The sequence below is a fragment of the Peromyscus maniculatus genome, chromosome 12 (genome assembly GCF_049852395.1).
Source record: "Peromyscus maniculatus bairdii isolate BWxNUB_F1_BW_parent chromosome 12, HU_Pman_BW_mat_3.1, whole genome shotgun sequence".
In the NCBI taxonomy this organism is placed as follows: Eukaryota; Metazoa; Chordata; class Mammalia; order Rodentia; family Cricetidae; genus Peromyscus; species Peromyscus maniculatus.
In genome coordinates, this window is record NC_134863.1 from 8,883,558 (window position 1) to 8,906,977 (window position 23,420).

Consider the following 23,420-nt stretch of genomic DNA (forward strand, 5'->3'; position numbering starts at 1 on the left):
AAGGACAAATCATCCAGAAAAAAATGTTCTAAGAAAAAGAGTAAATTGGCCTATAGATCATATATCTAACAGGATAAAATTTCGTAGGTCTTCCTAAATGTTTGTTTCTGCTGTTCTCTACAGACACATAACACAAATGGTCTTTTTGTAATCCCAGTTCAATTGAAAATTAAAGCTGGCTTTGGAGTTGGAGCGTGGCTCTTTCCTTCTCTAAACCCAAGCACACTTGTTAAAAAAAAAATGCAACCTGATATGGGACAGAAGAAAAACCAAAACTAAGGGACTATTCTATTGCCACTAATCTCATAATTCTTTGCTTCTATTTTGACTCTTTAGAACTTTTCTTAAGGTATGAATTTTATATCAAAATTTATAAGATTTATATATATATTTTAAACATTTGTCATGATATTAATGGTCATATAGAGTACTAACTAATCTAAGAAAAAAGGATTCATCTAGCTTCCTGTACATAATTTTGGGTTTGAGTCTCTATCAGATTTCTGTAGTGAACCATGACCAAGCCTAACAGTAAGGTTGAAGTCTCCAAAGAGATGATGGGGCCCCACAACAACGATTCCATAAGGACAGTAATAATGCCACCAAGTTGACAAACACCACCCAAAGATCAGCTTTGGACTACATACTGTTCAGGACAATTTTGAGATGGCTAGCTGAGATGATTCAGCCTCACAGACTATTCAAGGAAGGACTTGAGACAAGCCCTGCATTTTCCCATTATGCAGAGACTGGACAACAAATGATACAGCTAACTATCCTGGGACTTGACAATTAACCCAAAATCTTCTTTTCAGAATCCCCTAAAGATGTCTTTGCCCCCAGACAGCAGGAAGTAATTTTAAGAACAAGACAACCCCATTCCCAAAAGGTAGGGTGGGTGGTTTTTGGCCTTTTAATGGGTTATAGATAGTTGTCATTGTTTAGGATGGTTGGTTATGAGTTGTTAATTGTTAATGGTCAGGAAAAAAGCTGACCAAAGGAAATTAGATTTGGGGTTCTTGTTTAAAAAAAGAAAGAAAGAAAGAAAGGATATTAATATGATAAGATAAAGGATAGATTATTGAATTTACTCTAAAAAGAAAAAAAGGAGAATATGGATGTGATAAGATTATTGAATCTACTTTTAACAAGCAACTACTAGTTTTAAATACTTTACATTGGATTGTATTTTTGTATATTGTATACAAATTATATATATTGATACAAATTTGAGATTGATTCTGTTAGAAAATACTAAACATATATTTCCAATCTTGTTAAAGTTATTGTACTCATACAATTCATTTAACAATGTAATTCAAGTTACTAGTACTTGAAAGTTATTACCAACTAATTAGGATGTAAAGAAATGTAAATTAGTATTTAGTCACCTATTACAAGTGAACATATAGTCAGATTAGGTATGTTTTTAAGATCAAACAGAGATATATCTTAGATATACAGGTCATCTTCAAATACTTTAGAGATCTACAGAATATAGCATTTAAAAATTTTAATAACATAGATTCTTTTTTTTATGGCAATAAGACAAATCTGCTCCTGGCAGCACCAATATACTTCAGAGAAGATGATGGGCATTAAAGAAATTCCATATGGATTTTACTTTCTTTGTGGCCAAAGTTAGCCACTGGGCAAGAAACTGCCCTTATGACTGCTGGCAGTATGCTGTCCAAAATGGACAAGCAGGACACAAAAGAAAGGAATGCCGAAACTTACCAAGACAAGGAAGGACAGCCCTTCAGAAAATCCTGCTTCACAGATGAGCCTGTCAGATACACTAGGCCTGTAGGCTGAAGATGGATGCCCCACTGTTGCAAAGGAACCTTGGGTGACTGTCCAGGTAGCCAGCTATTTCTGTCATTTCTCACATTTTTTGGAAGTTGTTTGTTTGCACTTCCTGCTTACTTAGTTAATATTATTTCCTTCTTGGGTCTCTGAAGCAGTTGAAGATTAGTTAGTTATAGTTTTTCTTGTTACTCATTGAAGAGGTGTGAAGTGTATAAGATTGAAAGACATCAAGAGATATGAATTAAGTACAACACTTTGGACTCACAAAAATAGGATAGATAATGGAGTATTTTCTCTGAATTTGTCAAATATTTGTAGGCTGGACATTGTTAATGTAACTCTTGATTGTATACACTTATTGTACTTAATGTATATAGTTTTTCTTATATTAGTTATAACCTTCTTTTATTATTTTAGACAAAAAAAAGGGGGGAAATGTGGTGATATATTGTGTACCCCAGTAGAGCTTGCTTGAAGATCAGAGGACAGAACCAGCCACTAGATTAGACATAGTGGCCAGACAGTGGTGGCACATACCCTTAATCCTATCACTCAGGAGGCAGAGATCCATCTGGATCTCTGTGAGTTGGAGGCCACACTGGAAACAGAGCCAGGCAGTGGCAAAACACACCTTTAATCCCAGTGCTGGGAAGTACACATGCCTTTAATCCCAGGAAGTGATAGCAGGACAGAGAAAGGTACATAAGGCATGAGGAGACAGGAACTCACTCTCTTTAGGCTGAGGATTTTGTAGAGGTAAGAACTAGTGACTGGATGCTCTGCTTCTCTGATCTTTCAGCTTTCACTCTAATATCTGGCTCTGGGTTTATTTTACTAAAAGGCAATTTAATAATTTGTGTTACATCTGGTGCCCAATGTGGGGCACCAGATGTTGTTCAAATCTCAAATGGTCTTGTCATTACCAGTACCGCATGCTGGTCAGAGCTTTAAGAGATGAAGCGCCAGGCCACAGTGCTTTGTAGGACAATTCCTGTCCTGTCCTGAAAACAGGGTTTATGAAAGATAGGATTTAAAAACAATGTTTGTTTCATGAGGTATTAAAGCTGATCCCCCACACCTTCATATGCAAGAACATACCTTCTGCTGTCGGCTACACTTTGCAATTTAAGAATCATCCAGGTGATGTATAAAGACATGAAGGGGTCCAGGGGAGCAGCTGAGGCTTGCAACAGTGTGACAGGGCTTCAGTTCCTAGAGAGAGCCCAGTTGCAATGGTGGACCCTAGCAGTTTTGGAAATGCCGGTGCCATGTGACAGTCGCCAGAAGCACCAGCCCCAATGAAATAGAGCTGGGATCTAGAAGGCAGGCCGTGTATATGCTGCTGAGGGCTGGAACAAAAAGGTGATCCACGCACCTAGAGAGAACCCAAAGGATTGTGAGTAGATCCCGGATATTAGCTTTGGATTGTTGGCACTTCTGGAGCTTGTCTTTGCCTTATGCAGATAATGTGTATGCCCTGTTTTCTCCCTCCTGACGTAAAAAAGGGTACTTTATTTTTGATATTGTAGGAACACACAGTTGAGATTTTAAACTTTTTTTAAGACAAAATTTTAGAGTTTTATAGAAATTTTTTAAAAACTGGATATTTTTAAGAAACAATTTTTAAAATATTTAAATTTAAAAGGCTATGGGACATTTCAAATTTATAGAGTGTTTTATATTATTATTTAAATTTAAAAATAAATAAAAGTTTAAAAATTAAGGCCACAGCTATGAGCACCAAATACTAAATGCCGGAAACTGGATCTTATGATGCAGCAAGACAATGACCTAAGTGGTCTGACAGAGGGCTTGGAGCAGCTTCTCCTGGAGCAGCTTTGGGGACTGAAAGATCTTTTCACAGGGGTCGCCTGTGTTGGCGTTCTGGCCCACCCACTGGGGACCCACCCTGTGCATTCTAACATAAAGCCTACTTTAAGAGAATACTCCTCCTCTGACCTCTCTTTCTCTCTCTCTATTCTCATGAGGTGTGCACCCTGCTCTCTCTCTCTCTCTCTCTCTCTCTCTCTCTCTCTCTCTCTCTCTCTCCTTCTCCCCTTATTCTCTCTCTCTCTCCCCCCTCTCTTCCCTCCACCAAATAAAGCTCTTCACAGAGTGCTGTTTACATGGCATCTCAATCTCTCACAGGCCTTGGGCACCTTGGCTCCACCCACCAGGGCCTCCTGAGCACTATATCATAACAGCCTAGGACCACCTGCATGTTGGATGTTTGCACTGAGATTCATAACAGGTGCAAAATTGCAGTTGTGAAACAGCAACAGGAATGATTTTGTAGCTGGGGGCGGGGCACCACAACATGGGGAACTGTATTGAAGGGTCGAAGTATTGGGAAAGTTGAACCACTGGCTCAGAGAATGTCTTTCCTTACCTAAGGTCTGTTCATGTTTAAAAATGTATGTCTAGCCTCCTTGTCTTTGCTAACTTTGTTAAGCTAGTTTGATAAACTGGGGCATATAAGAAACTGTGCCAGGTGGTGGTGGCGCACACCTTTAATCTAGGCACTTGGAAGGCAGAGGCAGGCGGATCTTTGTGAGTTCCAGGCCAGCCTGGTCTACAGAGTGAGATCCAGGAAAGGCACAAAACTACACAGAGAAACCCTGTCTCAAAAAATCAAAAAAAAAAAAAAAAAAAAAAAGAAAAAAAGAAAAAAAAAGAAAAGAAAAAGAAAAAGAAAAGAAAAGAAACTGTAAATTCTGTAATGGTGTACTATGAAAGGATCAGGAAATTTCCCAGTCTCTCTGTGGGCTGTGTCTATGAGTTTTATTTTGATATTAAAAAGAGTTTCAATTCAGAAATTGTTGGGTTTTTGTTGTTGTTGCTGTTGTTGTTGTGTTTTGTTTTTCGAGACAGGGTTTTTCTGTGTAGCTTTGCGCCTTTCCTGGAACTCGCTTTGGAGACCAGGCTGGCCTGGAACTCACAGAGATCCGCCTGCCTCTGCCTCCAGAGTGCTGGGATTAGCCGCCGCCACCGCCGCCGCCGCCACCACCACTACTGGCGAAATTGTTGTTTTTTAAGACTCAAATTTAACAGTGATAAAGCTATAATGTCCTTTTCCCAAGGTCAGGCATTTAGTAAAGCTCCCATTCCCTCAGGGGCTTGATGAAAGTTCCTGCTTGCTGAAAAGGGAGTCATTTTCCTTCTCTCTGGCAAATGAAATTTATGGCCCTTCCATTAACATATGACTGTGGTGCCTATTAACTTGTCAAGGTCAATGCTAACCTCTAGGCTCCCCCACTTCCTGCTCACAAGCCCCACCCCAGTAAGTCCTAGTCTTATGAAAAGTAATCAATTATTGTAAACTGTTAAGTACAATTAAGAAAATTTTGACTAAATTAAAGTCTTTAATGAACAAGTGGCAGCTGCTAAGTTTCAGCAGGAAGTAATTACAGAAGAGAGTACATCACTGTTTGTCCCCCAGCAGACTGGACTGTTAGATCAAAAGGAAACTCCCTGGCATAGGGGATGAAATAACTACCTATAGTGCCTATTGGCAAACCAGGAAAGGAACCTGTTAAAACTAAATAGACCCAGATCTGTCAACAGGTAGATTCAGTAGTTTCAATTACTCTAAAGGGCTATGATAGAACAATCAACCTGCTCTATGTAAACAGAGATTATATATCTTTAAGAGAAAATTGTTGTTTTTATATAAACTACTCAGGAATCATTAGAAATAATCTGGCCATACTCAAAACATCATTGTACAAAAGGGGACCTGAGATGAAGTAAATAACTGGTCCCCATTCTCATTTCCAGGCTCCTTCTAGAGTACCTCTGATGTCCTCCATCACAGGGCCTTTGGCCCTTCTGCCTCTATCAATAGCTGTTGGCTCTTACATCACTGATGCCTTAACTAAGTGATAATCCTGTCTGGGTACCTTTAAGCCGTTGGTTTAAATCCCAATAGAAACCGGCACTCATCACAGAGTCAAGGATTTGACTCAGGATACAATTCAAGAGGAGAATGTGAGAGCCAAAGTCACATTTTAGGTTTTAATTACTGTGTTACAGAGATCTAATCTGCAAGCCCCTTGCCCAAGGAAAAATAGTTCCTGATATGCTGGAGGCTATTGTTTATCAGAGATAACAAGCCACAAGTTTTCCATTCCCCTAAACAAGTTTGTGTGACTCATCTGCACCAATGTGCCTGACCACATATGGGCAGGAGGGTCACAGGCTGGAGGCACATCAGGGTATATGTTTGCCCCTGATTGAACCCAACGAGAAATACAGTGGATTATGGGTTTTCCTTCTTAAGCCCTCGTCATGCTTGATTCTAGGCCATTTCCTAGGAACCTGAGTATGGACCGGGCCAGAGCCCATCCACCTAATTAAAGCTTGCTTCAAATCTGGCTTCACACTGTGGTAATGGTCTTATTCTTGATCAGTGGGATCAACACTTATGGGGACCATTCTCCATTCAAACCACAATATTCTACTCCCTGACCCCCATAGGCTGGTGGCCATATCATTATGCAGAATGCATTTAGTACAGCTTCAAAAGTCCCTATAGTCTTTCTTTCTTTCTCCTTGGCAGACAGCTCACAGCTCTGGCACCTCTGACATCTTGGGGTCTCAAAAGCAATCCGGGTTTCCCTTTCACAGCTTCACACAATGGCCTCTGGAGGCCTCCTGCCCTCTGAGGACCTCCATGCGGAGTCTGCCGTTACACATTGCCTGGCCTCAGAAGCTCTCCTTACCCTCAGAGGAAGAGTCCACATCCCTTTTATTCATGGATCCTGCATGACTGTAAAGCCAGAACCATGTGTACAATGCTGACAAGTTCAGCTGCCCCCTTCGATGGAGCCTGGGCCCCTTGAATAACACTTGCAGCAGCTTTCTGAAGTGTAATCCTAAGTAGTCTTATCAACAAAAACCAGGAGTAAAATATTGGGGTAATTGATCAAAGGCATGAGCCTCTCAAGTGCTATGATTAAAGGCAGGAGCCACCACCACCTGGCCTCTATGGTTAACTGATGGCTAGCTCCACCCTCTCCTCTCCAGGCAAGCTTTATTTGTCAGAGCACAAACAAAATATCACACAACAGCTTTCCTTTGTTGTTACTTTTTAAGTTCAGAAAATTCCTCAGACCTTTCCTTTTCACAAATTATAAATTTAGCTAAGAGGGGCACCCCACCTTTATTCCATTTGAGACCAGGTCTCTCCTTATCTCCTTCAGCACAACATTACATTTCCTGGTGTTCTTCTCCTCAAACTGTACATTTTGTGTTACTACATGACCGCACATGCGCTGTTCAGTAGCCAAGCGAGGGGCCTTACGTCCTACCTAAGCCATGTGCTGAGTGATCACATAATTTGTGCACAGTGTGATCATGCAGTCTGTGCACATGCGTGGCATAGCTCTGTAAGCCCATATGCGCATGTGCAGGGGGGATCCATAAAAAGCGGGTCACAGACCCCTCCCCTGTCTTCTTCCCTCTTCTCCTTCTTCCTCTCTCTCCGCACATCTCTCTCAAACAGGCCTGAGCACACCCTCTCCTGTCCCCCTTTCTCCTAATAAACTCTCATAGTGGGTTTTGTTGTGCCTTGTGGCTTTTCTTGCATAGTAACAGCGCTGTATAATGAATAACACAGCGCCGCCGCCGCATAAAACTAACATTGGTGCTGAGACGAAGCAGGCCCTCCCTGTGCTCTGCATCCGGGACTCTGTACCGAGGTTTGTTCGATCTATGACTGCCTGCTTTTTTCATTTGCCTGGCCGACAGACCACTCCTCACAACACCAGCTGCTCCGATTGGTGAGATTTCCCTTTTCAATCCCCCGCCATTTCCCACGACTGCAGCCTGAGATCTATTTCTCACTGTCAGACCCTGGGGGGTCCTCAGGCTGTGTATGCACTGACTCATTCTCTCACTTGATGAAGCATGGAATGCTGTTGGACCCCGGGGGATCCTTGTGCTCTTCCGCCCTGCCCCTTTCCCCTCTCCTGATGAAGGGTTGGGTAACTTGTGCTGATTCACAAATCTTTCCTTGATCTCAGGGACACCTGAGACTGTGGTTTTGGATCACTATTTTTTTAGTTTTTTAATTTTCTTCTTTCTGCTGCAATCATGGGACAGAAGGCCTCCTCCTCTTAGTCCCCTCCTCCTCTGAGAAATGCCTTAAATATCCCTTAGATAACAATAAATATGGCTACGTAATGGCTGCTTGGACCCTGAGATTTCACAGGAATTATCTAACTTCTGCCAGCGAATGGGCCAATGAAAAGAGTTACCTTACCCCCAAGCTCTTTACCTAAGCTCTGAGCCCTCCCTTTCTGATTTTCTCTCCTGCCCACGTGCATTCCTGAACCAGAGGAATCTCTGACTCCAAAGAACCTCCGCCTGTCTAATCTCTGCTCTGCTCTCCAGTATCGGGTGGGCTGCTCCTGCCCAACTCTGGCTCCCACATTCACTCTTCCTGTCACCCATTCTTGACCTGCCCTGAGAAGCACAGACAGGTCTGGGTGCAGGCTAGGATGCCACAAGCAAATGAGTTTCATCAAACCAATGCTGCCTACCCGGGACTAAGGTGGTTCACGATCAGGAACTGCATTGGGATTAAAATAACCCAGATGGCTCTCTAGCTAGAGACCAGTTTATAACCTGCCTCCTGGCTGATCTTCCTAAGGCTTCCCTCAGACTAGTAAACTATCAAATGCTAAAACACCTAATTCAAGATAAGGAATAAAATCCACCTCATGTCTCCCAGAGCTTCCCTGACATCAGGGCTGAACTTAAGCATCTGGAGAGGAGGCCCTTCCCGTGGGCAGTAGTCTTAGCTGTGGTATTTAAGGTGTATCATGGGAGAGATGAGAAAGCCTGTAAACAGAACTGCCAAGTGCTGGCACACACTATTCGACTGGCTGCCTGAAGGCTTCCAGGTCCCTGTTTTAATTGTGGTAGAGAAGGCCACTGGGCTCGTGTGTGCCCTGCCCCATGTGGGCCAAACTGGGCCTTGTCCAAAGTGCCACCAGGAGGGACACTGGTCAGCTGACTGCCCCCATACACCTTATAGCATGAGACATCAAACCAAGACCACCCTCCAGCTATCTCCCAGGTTTGGCCAAGGGCTCACAGGGAACCCAGAATAGCCATTGCAGCATGGGGCAGCGGTCCATTTCCTTCATTTGGACACTGAGCCACTTACTCAGTCCTGAGGGAGTTTTGGGATCCCACCTCTCTGTTCTCATTTCCCTATCGTCAAGGTATGGAGACAGCCTTATCCACCTCACCAGACCCCAGCACTTAACTGCATTTTCAGGGGTTTCCCTCTCACCCACACATTTTTAGTTGTGCCAACCTGCCCTGTGCCCCTAAGGGGAGGAGATTTTCCAGCTAAGGTAGGAGCTTTATTTCATTGCCCCCTCCATGTGCCTCACTCCAGACTGTCAGCGGTGCCTCTCCTCCTCATGCACAGGGACACAGACAGGGAGGGCCCTGCTCTCTCTCAAGTTCCAGAGGACATCAGGGCCCACTGCCTTGTCACCAATTCCAGAAGAATGAGGTCTCACCCCACAAGCATTTCCTTCCTGGTTCCCTCTTCTAATTAACCACTCAGCTAATTGTTACAGGACCACCATAGAGCTGGAGTCCAGGGACCATCAAGTACACCACACCGAGGCAGTAAGGAACAGTAACAGTCCAGAGGTCTGCAAAAAACAGACTTTAATATAACAATCTATCACTGTTAAATACCCTCAGCAATTGATCACCTGTGTCTCCTGGATGCTAAACTAATAAAGGAAACAGGTGCCTCAAAATCTGTCTCAGATAAGGCTTATCTCCAGTAAAAATTAAAAGCATGTTCCAGCTCTCCCTTCCAGCTCTCTCTCCCTCCCTCCCTCCCTCCCTCCCTCTCTCTCTCTCTCTCTCTCTCTCTCTCTCTCTCTCTCTCTCTCTCTCTCTCACACACACACACACACACACACACACACTCACACACACTAACCAATATAGCAGAGTACTGAACATTATAATATCATGGCAACCAGCTCAAGATTTTAAATTCACCATGGCTGCTTCTTAAGGTGTTTAAAAATTCTCCTGAGCTCCAGAACCAGCTTGGATCCACCTGGACAGCACCTTGTCAGACCCAAGCAGCCACAGAGCCCTAAGCAGCAGAAGGCAATGGATGATTCCCAAAGCATCAGATGACAATCCACTACCCCAGGACATCTGGCTACCCCAAAAGCTCCCTTCCCTACCCCCAAAGAGTTGACCGACGCCCACTGAGTCAGCTGGAAGCAGTTTCAGGGTCACAGTGCCCCCATTCCTGACCACTCGCCATTTTTTTTAATAAGCGAAGAGTCTGGAATGTTGCTACATGACCACACATGCGCTGTTCAGTAGCCAAGTGAGGGGCCTTACGTCTTACATAATCTGTGCACTGCATGATCACATAATTTTGCACAGTGTGATCATGCAATTTATGCACATGTGTGACATAGCTCCATAAGCCCATATGCACATGAGCAGGGGGAATCCATAAAAAGCGGGTCACAGACTCCTCCCCTGTCTTCTTCTTCCCCCTTCTCCTTCTTCCTCTCTCTCTGTACATGTCTCCCAAACAGGCCTGAGCACACCCTCTCCTGTCCCCCCTTCTCCTAATAAACTCTCATAGTGGGTTTTGTTGTGCCTTGTGGCTTTCCTTGCATAGTAGCAGCACTGTTTAATGAATAACACAGCGCCACCGCATTAAACCAACATTTTATATTTCTTTCTACCTCACTAGCTCTTTTGTGTTGTAGACCTGCATAAGAGTGATTGTTAATAACCAAGCAACAGAGTAAGCACTAGGCTACCTTGACATCTCAACCAATGAAATTAGTCTAGACCTCTTCAGTTTAGCCTCAGGCAGATTCTTAGGATAAGGACAGTAGCAGCCACATTCTTTGCCAAAATATGACAAGAATGATCCCTAGGCCAGTTCTAATATTGTTCCCTTCTGGAACCTCTTGAGCTAGGCCCCCATCTACATTTCTCTCAGCCCTGTCTTTCAAGGTCCTTGTAGATTGGCCCATTAGGTTCTGCTTAAAGCACCAAACTACTTTCCTAGGAGTTCAATGTCTCAAAGTCTTCCACATTCCATTGTTGTGGAATATTATTTTAAGATACGTTACAATTGTTTCTGCTGTGGACTATCTGTTTAATGATGCAAAGATATGTTACATTTGTTTAATTCTGTAAAGCTGTGTTACTTTGCCTGTCTAAAACACCTGATTGGTCTAATAAAGAGCTGAATGGACTATAGCAAGGCAGGATAAAGGATAGGCAGGGCTAGCAGGCAGAGAGAATAAATAGGAGGAGAAATATAAGAGAAGACAGAGGATCAAGAGATGAAGGAGGAGGACTCTGGAGGCCAACCACACAGCCAGACATGGAGTAAGAAGTAAAGAAAAGATATACAGAAATAGAAAAAAGGCAAAAGCCCAGAGACAAAAGATAGATGGGATAATTGTTAAGAAAAGCTGGCTAGAAACAAGCCAAGCTAAGGCTGGGCATTCATAAGGAAGAATAAGCCTCCATGTATTTATTTGGGAGATGGGTGGTGGGACCCCAAAGAGCAAAGAACCAAAAGAGTAAATAAAACAATCAATACATCAACGTCAGCATGGTCAGGCTTGTTGCAGCAACAGCCCATTTCCTGGTAACAACTTCTGCTTAATTACTTTTGGGTTGCTGTAATAATACTCCATGATCGAGGCAACTTATAAAAGATAGTGTTTAATTTGCTTTACTATTTAGAGGGATGGAGTTCATGATGGCAGAGTAAGGAATAGTTGAGAGCTCATAGGCTGATCTAAAACCACCAAACAGACAGAGGAGCAGGAATGGTATGAGTCTTTTGAAACTTCAAATCTCACCCCCAGTGACACACCTCTGCTGTGGATATCACTCTGTATAAATAAAACACTGATTGGCCAGTAGCCAGGCAGGAAGTATAGGTGGAACTAGCAGAGAGGAGAGAGGAAAAGGAAAGGAAGGCGGAGGAAAGGAGACACCAGCTGCCGTTCAGGGGAGCATCATGTAGAGGCAACAGGTAAAGCCACAGAACACATGGCAACATATAGATTAACAGAAATAGGCTTAGTATTAGAGTAAGAGCTAGACAATGGTAGGCCTGAGCTAATGGCTGAACAGTTTAAATAATATTAGAGTCGGTGTGTTTATTTTATAAGTGTGCTCCAGGACTGGCGGAGTTTGGCGGGAGCTGGAGAGAAATTCTCCAGCTACACACCTCCTCCATGATCGCACTTCCTAACCCTTTCCAAAAAGTTCTATGTATCAGGATTTTCCTTTTTTGGGACCACCAACCAGTTCCCAAATCACGACATGGAGACTTCCTATTAGTTATGAGTGTGTGACCTTATCTAAGCTCTTACTTTAATATGTTTCTCTTTATCTACATTTTGCCTCAGGGCTTTTTACCATCTTTCTCCTGTATGTCTTACTTTCCTGCTGTCTCTGTGTCCGTCTGTCTGGCAGCTGCCAGGCTTCTGGGCGGGAGTGTGTCCCTCTTCCTCCTCATTCTCTTCTCCCTCTTCTTTCCTTCTTTTGAGCCTAGATTTCTCCTCCTACTTATTCTCTCTGCCTGACAGTCCTGCCTATCCCTCTCCTGCCTAGCTATTGACTGATCAGCTTTTTATTAGACCAATCAGCTGCCTTAGGCAGGCAAGGTGAAATAGCAGCACATTTTTGCATAATTAAACAAATACAGCATAAGCAAATATAACACATCTTTGCCCAGTTAAAACAATATTCTACAACAGTTCTACCAACTGGGGACTACAAATTCAAATATAGGAGGCTATGGGTGCTCTTCCCATTCAGATCACCACACTGGATAATGAATGAAAAATACAAATTTATTTAAATTGCAACCCTGAAGGTTGGGAAATCTAGAACATGATCCTGCATCTGTGTGGAATCTGGTAAGGGCATTTTCTCATCATCTGCATCATCTCATGGCAGAAGTGAGGTTACCATGACAAAGCAGAGCAAAGCAGCTAATTCAAGTCTCTCTTCCTTTTCTTATAAAACCATGTTCAGGAATTGTTCTCATCTTAATCACTCCCAAAGGGCTCACTTACAAGCACTATTAGCATTTGACTTCAGAGATTATATATCCAACCCATGAAATTTGGGGGAACATTTCAAACCATAGCACCTACAAAAAAAGTCAGCCTCACACTATTAGTCAGGGCCATGACATTTGTAAATCTCCATTTCAGTTGAATTGTGACAATTCTGGGAACTAAAATAAAATGTTTTCCAAAATTAAAGTAACTTGTACCTCTGATTATCACCCTTCCTGTTCTTCCAGTCCCAGGAATAGCTAGCCAGGAGAGATGGTTACCCATCACCTGGCATTCTTAATTCACTACCCCCTGGATATGCCTAGAAACAGCCATCTTCAAAACAACAAAACCTTTTTTATCTCCTTCCCACTCTGATTCCTGTGAAAACCACAAGATGAGACCATCACTCTGCTACACAGAACTGAACTCTCCTCAGAGCCCCCATCATGCTGCTGTCTTCTTGTCTATGGTGTTAATAACTTTTCTTATAAAAATATTATCCCAAAGAACAATCTGATCTAAACTCAGAACCTGAAATCCTTCACATACCTGTGATATCACCTGACATGAGGGTTGGGAGGGGGCCTCTTAAGAGTTCCAGGTTCTTGTGTCCAGAAACAAGGAACTGAGCAGAGACAGTTACAGTCGAATCAAAGACAGTTTATTTGGAGAAGGTATACTAGTAAGGAAGAAGATAACAAATCAAAGGAAGTCCAATAGTTCAAGCTGCCCGCTATACTAAGGGTTTATGCCTTATAACTCGGGCTTTTTGATTCATTAATATAGTAAAGGATTTTCCACACTACCCTGTTATACATAGTTCCTCACAGAGTTTTCTGCTTGGTATATCTTATTAACATCTCATTTTTTTCAGATTTTAAAATTAAAATGTAGTCATCATTGCCCCTTTCTCCTCCCTCAAATCTCTCCCATGTCCTCCCTCACTCCCACTCAAATTCATAACTTCCTTTTCATTGTTATTGTTACATACTTGTGCATAAGTATATAAATACATTGTTATTGTTACATACTTGTGCATAAGCATATAAATACAATCTGATCAGTCCATTTAGTGTTACTGGTATGTATATGATTTCAGGATTTGGCATTGGATAACTAATTACAAGATTCATCCCTTGGAAAGACTAATTTTCTCTTTTTCAAGAGTTTGTTGGCTAGGTTTACAGGACAAGGGATAATTTCCCTTCTGTTGAGTGGCCTAAAGTTGAACTAGACAGTTGTTGGTCAATGACAAGATATGAATGCCACTATTGTACCTTTAGGAATATCTTACCATGCTGGTCATCGTTGTGGTTCATAGGCATCACAGCTGGATGGGACTGCTTATTGCTTTCCTCCCTTGGCAGCTTGCTCAGCACCTTTCGGTATTATGAAACTAGTCCTCAGGGAGGAGGCTTCCAGGTCAGAGGAGTGCTGTGTCTGAAGTCCATGATGTCTACAACAACAGGGACTTCCCTTTAACTTCTGGGAGTCAACAAATCACAACAGCAACAACCTATATTATTTTTGGAGTTCTCTTGAACTTTCCTGATCAACAACTCAAAAGATGATTTCTCATACCTAGTACTGGAGTTTTTGTTAGATAGTCTATGGCTCTTGGGGAAGCATATGTGAGATGTGTGTGTGTCTGTGTGTGTGTGTGTGTGTGTGTGTGTGTGTGTGTGTATGTATGTATGCATATATATACATACATATATGTGTGTTCTCTTTTATATATATCCTATATAATGTTGAGTAAACATAAAATAATAGTGCTTCCTTATGGCCTTTTCAAACATCCTTAATGTTATTTATCCCTCCACTCACCTTCTCCTCTCATTAGCATCTTAAATGTCCACCTGGGTATTGTAATGAGCCTTCAGACACTCTGGAGTGTCTGTGTCTGCAGCAGCAACTGGCTATCAGCAACCTGTGAAAAGAGGGTTCCTCCAGCCTTCAATTTTTTTTGTATGCTAACCCCTTCACTTGGTTTTTGTATGCTAACCACCTACCTGGTACACTTGCCAACATATTTGGAATATGTGCTTTATTCTGTGACTATAAGACTTCATGAAGTTGTCTTCCCTCTAGAACATGGTATTTGGGGAAACTTAAATCTATGTACCCACCATGGTCACTGTACTGGCTAGTTTTGATGTCAACTTAACATAAACAAGAGTCATCTGAGAGGAGGGAACCTCAATTGAGAAGATGGCTCTATAAGATTGGACTTCTGCCGGGCGGTGGTGGCGCACACCTTTAATCCCAGCACTCAGGAGGCAGAGGCAGGTGGATCTCTGTGAGTTCGAGGCCCACCTGGGCTACAGAGTGAGTTCCAGGAAAGACACAAAGCTATACAGAGAAACCCTGTCTCGAAAAACCAAAAAAAAAAAATTGGGCTTAGGCAAGCCTGTAAGGCCCTTTCTCAATTAGTGATTGATATGGAAGGGCCCAACCCATTATGGGTGGGGCCATCCCTGGGCTGGGCCCTGGGTTGTATAAGAAAGCAGGCTGAGCAAGCCATGTGAGTCAAGCCAGTAAGCAGCACTTTTCCGTGGCCTCTGCATCAGCTCCTGCCTCCAGGTTCCTGCCCTGTTTGAGTTCCTGTCCTGACTTCCTGCAGTGATGAACTGTGATGGGGGGGGGGTGTATGCAAAATAAACCCTCCCCTCTCCAAGTTGCTTTTGGTCATGGTATTTCATCACAGCAACAGTACTCCCGAGACAGCTACTCTCTCTCTCTACTTATCCCCTTTGAAGTAAGAGCTGTGCTTTCTGCATTGATACAAGGTATGTGGACAAAGCAGACAGCTACGTGCAGGACTAGAGAGTCCGCATGATGAGGGGCCCAGAAACAAGCCACGAGATGATGCCAGCCATCTTTCCTGCTCTTTTCTGAGATTTCCACCACTTAGCCGGCGGTCTCTGTAAATACGCTCACCACACATTTGCCAACTCACCACCAGCCTCCCCTCTACAATGTGGAAATTGTCCCTTCCCCAGGAAAGGGCTTTCTAACCTGTCTCACACTTACATGTGTTCCGGCTTTTGTCTCTTAGCTTTTTGCAAATTGTTTACATGGCCACAGGCCCTGGAGGGGAGATGGAGGGAATTCCACATCCTTTGTCCAAACTGTAAACAACTTGATTTTATTTGACCAATTTCTGTTTCCTAATTTATTTTAGAATACAGGAAAACAGGTCCCCTGACCTGGGACCACAAGGACCAGTTCCACACTGCCCCATCCTGATGGAAGGCAGCATGTTTCCGAAGTCCTTCCCTGGTGTCCTCACCCCCCCCCCATTTTCCTCTCCCCTCTACCTTAACACTCTCCTTCCAGTCTCCACCCAGTCTTAGCCCCTTTCTCTTTGCGAACATACTCTCCCAATGAAACCACCTGCCTTTACTTAAATGCAAACTCGTTCTTGGTCTTTGCATATCCCAGTTCTCTTGCCTAGAATGTTTCTTCCCACTCCTGCTTCTGGACCAAGTTCCCTGTTCCCCAGTGCCAGGACAACTCTCCGTGCTGGAATGTGCCATCTGTCCTTTACCATTTGCTGTGACAGCGCCTCTGTGCCCAACACCAGGTCATGAGCACATCATCTGTTAGAATGTGTACCCACCCCTTTGAAGATAATCATAACTTCTTAAGAGTCCAGATGCAGCAGTTGGAAAGAATCAGGCCACACATTCCTATGACTCTCTCTGGGATAGAGAGTTAAGAAACAGTTTGTTCTATGACTTGATAGCTAATAATTTATGATACCTGGCTCTTCCATGTGTGGGGATGAGACATTCAGCCCTAACCTGATGGCACTGTGTTATTGCCTGCTCTGGCCCAGTCACTTAGAGACCTCCATCCAGAATGCTCAGACATGTGCAATAATTTATACATAACTCCCTTGAAATGGCTAAAGAAACTTAATGTCTAACTTAAAGGTCTCACTGAGCTTTGCCCTGCAATGCCTGGGGGATCCTAGTGGCCTGCAGGTGAGCTAAGAATAGGATAATAGTGTTCCTGCTGCGGGATAATTAACCACTTGCTTTCTGCTTTTGTAAAGTCCTTTACCATTGTGGGACTGGGATGAAGTGGCCTTTTCATTACTAGACAACAGGAAAGAGAAATAACTGAGGGGAATAGAACAGTTTTCTTGCTCAGCTGCAGATTCCATAGATAACGGTAATGTATATCCTTGATACCCACCTTTACAAACCTTTCTTTTAGACACCTTCATCATGGTATACTGTTCGTCTCTAAGGATTCTGTCTTTCTGCTATCAGTAATAATAAATTCATTTAATCTAAATTTGAATCGAGTCTAAGTCTTTGGTCTTTCCCAATGGATTCAAATGCCACAATATTTGGAGACCCCAGCAAGATGCCTGAGTGATCTCAGACTCAGAGCCAGGAGTCCAGGACAGGCCCCACCTGGGGAGCCAGTAAAGGGATAGGCCCTGGGAGACTTGAAAGTCTGGGGAGCCCCTGGCCAAGGCTGTTACAAATTAATGTCACTAGTAGGGGACAGGCCCTGAGGGAGCATGTAGACTTTACAGGTCCCAGGTAACCCAGATTATGGGCATTGAAAATTTGTAAATTGGCTGGGCAGTGGTGGCACACGCCTTTAATGCCAGCACTCAGGAGGCAGAGCCAGGCGGATCTCTGTGAGTTCGAGGCCAGCCTGGGCTACAGAGTGAGTTCCAGGAAAGGCACAAAGCTACACAGAGAAACCCTGTCTCGAAAAAGAAAGAAAGAAAGAAAGAAAGAAAGAAAGAAAGAAAGAAAGAAAGAAAGAAAGAAGGAAGGAAGGAAGGAAGGAAGGAAGGAAGGAAGGAAGGAAGGAAAGAAAGAAAGAAAGAAAGAAAGAAAGAAAGAAAGAAAGAAAGAAAGAAAGAAAGAAAGAAAGAAAGAAAGAAAAAGAAAACTTTGTAAACTGAAATCAAAACAATGTAAAAACTTCACATCTGAAACTCGGACCAATTGGTAAGTTATTCTATTTTGTTTTGGAGTCTAGACATTTGGAGAGACATAGGAAAAGTGGACGCAACCATAGACCTTTGTCTCAATGGGACACCCTTTGTCCTTCTTATTGGTGTGTGAAGGTGGCTACCATGCATCTATATTTCTGACATGAGTGGGTCTCCTCTGACTGTGCGAGTGTGCTGCCCTTTTGTATTAGTGTCTACCGTCTGTTGGGTTTTTGTTTTTGAGTTTCATTGCAGGGATGTGAGCCAGACCAAGCACAGCCAAATCACCCCTGAACTGCACGATGCCGTCCTCCTGGGAGTTCTGTCAGGTGGACCACAGAGTCGTCACTACAGAAGTTTCCCAACCTCTGTGAACTACAGCCGCCTGCCCTTGATGTGGGATGGCCAGATGAGGGTCGTTTGACCCTCAAATAGCCAGGAAAGTCTGGCAAATGGTCACAGGAAGACCTGGTCTCCCAGATCAGTTTCCTTACATCCACCGCTGGCTCCTGATCCTTCCGGACTCCCCACCATGGCTGAGGTGGTATGCACTTAAGCAGGGCTCTTCTGTTTTATGTTTTAATCACCAAGCCTGTGGACCAAAGACCGAATAAAAATCTTAGCGAAATGCCAGGCCTCTCTGTTCTAATTCCCACAGAAGAGGTAGACGTTCCCCCTCCTTACAATCCCCACCACCAGCTGGTACAGGACCCGACAGTGTCTGAAGGGGAACCTGTGCCTGCTGTCCCTAAAATCTACCCTGATTTGCCTTTGTCCCTGCCTGGTTGGCTCTCACCTCCCCACACTCAAAGAGGACTGTGCTCCACCACAGCTGAGCTAGACTGTCCTCCCCTTCAGAGAGGCACCTCCTAGCTGCCCCCAGCCCTCACAGGGGGCAGAGACCAGTGGACATCAAAGGTAGACCTTTTCTAGTCTGTGTTCCTTTTTCAACCAGCAGTCTCTATAACTGTAAATCCCAGAATCGTTTTTTTCTGAGAGACCCCAGGCCCTCATTAACTTGCTGTGAGAAACTGTTTTCTTCTACCCATCAGCCCACCTGGGCAGATTGTAAGCAGCTCCTGGGTACAGTCTTTACTGCTGAAGAGGAAGACTGGATCTTGATGGGGGGGGAAGGTATGTGGATCCAGGGGCTCTGGGATGGGAAGCAGAAATGAGAGCCAAGTGAACTCAGCCTTACCAGACTGGGACCCCAACACTGATAAGGTAGGGTAGCACTTGACACCTATCATCAGGTCTTCTTGACCAGAATAAGAGCAGCAGTTAGAAAGCTGACAAACCTCTCACAAGTTATGGAGGTAATCAGGGGAAGTTAGGAATCCCTGCTGGGTTCCCAGAGAGCCTCGGAGAGGCACACCAAGAGTTCACACCCATTGACCCAGATACTCCAGAGGACCAGCGGGCTATTAATACTGTCTTTATTAACCAGGTGGCCCCAGAATTTCACAGAAAGTTACAAAAGTTAGAGGGGTTTGAAGGATGAACAGATCACAGCTGTTAGAGATGGCTCAGAAGACTTTTAACAACAGAAAACTCAGATGAGAAAAGACAGAAGATTGCTTTCAAAGAGTGGCCCTAGGGCAGCCAGAAATTCCACAGATGCCCAAAACAGCCCACAGCCAAGCTAAAAATGACCAATGTGCCTATGGCAGAGAAAGAGGACTTTGGAAAAACGAATGTCCGAGAATTGACAGGTCAGAAAAAGGAAAACTGATTGCCCATCTGAATGGGCCAGATGACAGGGCCAGTGCTCTATACAAATGAGCCCCCAGGAGCCCATCGTCCCAGGAAAAAGAGGGTTCCTGGTGGACACAGTGCAGCTCACTCAGTACTCCCCCACCTCTGGGACCCATCACCAAGGAGAAAATCATCGTTCAAGGGGCCACAGGACCTTGCAGCTATTCCAGGGCCACCAGTTGAGAAGTAGACCTTGAAGGAGGTACAGAACACGCTCTTTCGCCTAATTGCCAGAGTGTCCACATCCTCTAATTGGCAGAGATTTGTTAAGAAAACTTGGTGCCACCATGACATTTGATGAGAATAAAACCACTCTGAACCTAGGGAACCCACGCTCAGCAATCTTGGCCATGCCCCTTGTCAGAGAAATGCCAAATGACAGAAATAGATACCCCAAACTAGGAACTCCTAGTTTTTATTTTGTTTTCTTTTTTGTTTGTTTGTTTGTTTTTGTTTTTGTTTTTGTTTTTTTGGTCAGGACTCCTTCCTGACAAAACTAAAGCTAAAATTCCTTGGAGTATATGACAGAGACCAACTTCCCCGAACTGGCTTTGCCTTGATCACCCATCTCAAGGGAGGCCAAAACAGGCATCAGGAACACATCAGCAGCCTTAGAGAAGCAGGGACTCTAGCGCCCTGCCACTCTCCTCTCCATGGACCACCCCATTGCTCCTGGTCATTAAGCCAGGCACAAAAGACCGTCATCCTGTCCAGAACTTAAGGGAAGTAAGTAAAAGAGTGGCGTCTATATGCACAACAGTACCAAGTCTTTTACACTGTTTGGACTATCGGGTGCAGAGCAAAATGTTTTCAGTAGCTCTCACTCTTCACAGGGGTCACCTAAGACCATTGGAAAACGCTGATATTTACATTACAATTCATAACAGTAGCAAAATTGCAGTTATAAGGTAGCAACAAAGATAATTTTATGGTTGGGGGTCCCCACAAGGTAAGGTCTGTATTAAAGGGTTGTGGTTTTGGGAGGTTGAGAACCACTGACTTATACTGTCCTAGATCTGAAAGATGCTTTTTTTTTTCTTTCTGCCTCTGCCTCCTGTGAGTCAGCCTATATTTGCATTTAAATGGACAGATCCTAAATCAAGTCACAGTGGCTGGCCAGCTGGCTTAGAATCAGTTGCCACAGGGTTTTAAAAATTCCCCAACCTTGTTTGATGAAGCTATTAGCTCGAATCTACTTGAGTACTGTCAAGGGTGCCCAAATGTCACCCTCTTGCAGTATGTGAATGATCTCTTCACTGCTACGTGCACCCCAGAGGAACACCAATGTGTCATGAAGGGGCTGCTCAAAACACTCCAGCAGCTGGGTGTGTCAGCTAAAAAGGCCCAACTGTGCTCTAATAAGGTAACTTATTTGGGCTATTGTTTAGAGGGTGGTTAACAGAACTTTGTCCGTGAGCAAGACTCAAGCTATTCTAAATACCCCTGAGTGACAGGACAAGAGGCAGGTAAGAGAATTCCTGGGTACTGTCAGATACTGCAGAATATGGATACCCATCTTTGCTGAAATAGCAGAGCCATTGAATGAGAGCCTGAGAGGAAACAGACCCTTGAGGTGGGAGGACAAACAGGCATTTCAAAAATTCAAGGGAGCCTTGATATCAGCCCCAGCTACCAGGCTACCTGACATTAAAAAGTAAACCTTCCCACTTGTTTGTGGATGAGCACAATGGGGTGCTGAAAGGCTTCCTGACTCAGGCTTTGGGACCCTGGAGAAGCCTATCTATCTAAACGCCCAGACACAGTAGGATAGCGAGGGCGGGGGGAGGGGGAATGTGTGTGCAAAACAGCTTGGCCACACAACTGCCATGACAGGCTTAGAGGCCCAGACACAGCTTCTGTGACAGGCTTACTGGCAGGCAACACCCAGGTCCAGGAGAAGCTGTGAGCTGACCCCACCCAGGAAGGGCCCGCATCTAAGGGGAAATACCTGACATTCCAAACATTCCCTATACCCTCCTAGACAAATATCAGACAATCAAGGTTCTAAACCCTAGAAATCCCTCTCACCTCAACCTCTGCTATGATTGAAAACCCCACCCTGCCTGGGTTTGGGGGAATCTCTGCTCTCACAGAGAGTCCAAGCTCCAAGCTTGAAATAAAAGGCTCTTTGTTTTTCCATATGGGATTTGGTCTCTGTGGTGGTCTTTTGAGGGTCCCCTCAATTTGGGCATAACAGCCATCCTGCATCCAGGCCATTGCTGCAACAACTATTTGTTTATTAAGCGATGCTGTTTACCATGTGAGAGAAGCCATGAGGCACAACAAAACCCACTATAAGAGTTCATTAAGGGAAGGGAACAGAAGGGATGTGCATAGGCCTATGGAATGACCCTGCAGGAAGAGAGGAGGGGAATAAGTGGAATCTGCTTTTATAAGTTCCCCCGGACATGTGTATGGGCTTATGTAGCTACACCACACATGCATATAGATTACATGATCACACTGCATGCAAATTATGTGACCATGCAGCACATGGATTATGTAGGATGTAAGGCCGTGGAATGACTAAGCATCTGGCTACTGGACAGTGCATGCATGGTCATGTAGCTGGGGAGTGGCTAGGAATTCTAATATTCTAGACTCTTTGTCTTTATAAAAAATGACAGGGGAACAGGAACGGGGCTGCCGTGTCTCCCAAAACTGCTTCCAGCTGACTCAGTGGGCGTCGGTTAAATTTGGGGTGTAGGAAAGGGGGCTTTTGGGATAGCCAGATGTCCTGAGGTAGTGGATTGTCCTCTGCTGCTTTGGGAATTGTCCATTGCCTTCCATTGCTTGGGGCTCTGTGACTGTTCAGGTCTGACAAGATGCTGGCAAGGCAGAAGAGGAAGTTTAGAAAAATTTTACATTGGGGGGTCGCCAAGGGGTCCCAGAGTGAGGGAGGGGAGTTTGAATTATAGTTATCCAAAGTGAATCTAACCTGTTCAGGTGGATTTGATCTGGCTCTGGAGCTCGGAAGAATTTTTAAACATATTAAGACGCTGCCACAGAGAATTTAAAATCTTGAGCTGGTAGCCATGATATTATAATGTTTAGTACTCTGCTATCAGAATTTTATTGGTTAGTATGTGTGTGTGTGTGTGTGTGTGTGTGTGTGTGTGTGTGAGAGAGAGAGAGAGAGAGAGAGAGAGAGAGAGAGAGAGAGAGAGAGAGAGAGAGAGAGAGAGCTGGAACATGCTTTTAATTTTCATCTGAGATAAACCTTATCTGAGACAAACCTCAAGGCACCTGTTTCCTTTATTAGTTTAGCATCCAGGAGACACAGGTAATCAATTGCTGAGGGCATTTAACAGTGATAGAATGTTATATTAAAGTCTGTTTTTTGCAGAGTCCAGACCCTTTTGAGTCTGGGTGTATAAAAACCTCTGGACTGTTACTGTTCCTTACTGCCTCCGTGTACTTGATGGTCCCTGGCCTCTGGCTCTATGGCGGTCCTGTAACAATTAGCTGAGTGGTTAATTAGAAGTTTGACTATGTTATTAGAGACACAGAGGGAAAAGATGAAGCAGAATATGGTCAGTAGAGACAGGAGAGGGAACCAGGAAGGAAAAACTTGTGAGGTGAAACCCCATTCTTCTGGAATTGATGACAAGTCAGTGGATCCTGGTGTCCCCTGGAACTTGAGAGAGCAGGGCCCTGTCTGTGTCACTGTGTATGAGGAGGAATTCCCCTGGGGTGAGGGTAAGAGAAAAGGTTTCCGGTGAGACAGGTGAATCCAGTGGGGAGAGAATTCAAGCTTAGAAGCTGTGGGGGTTACAAGGATTACCTTGAAG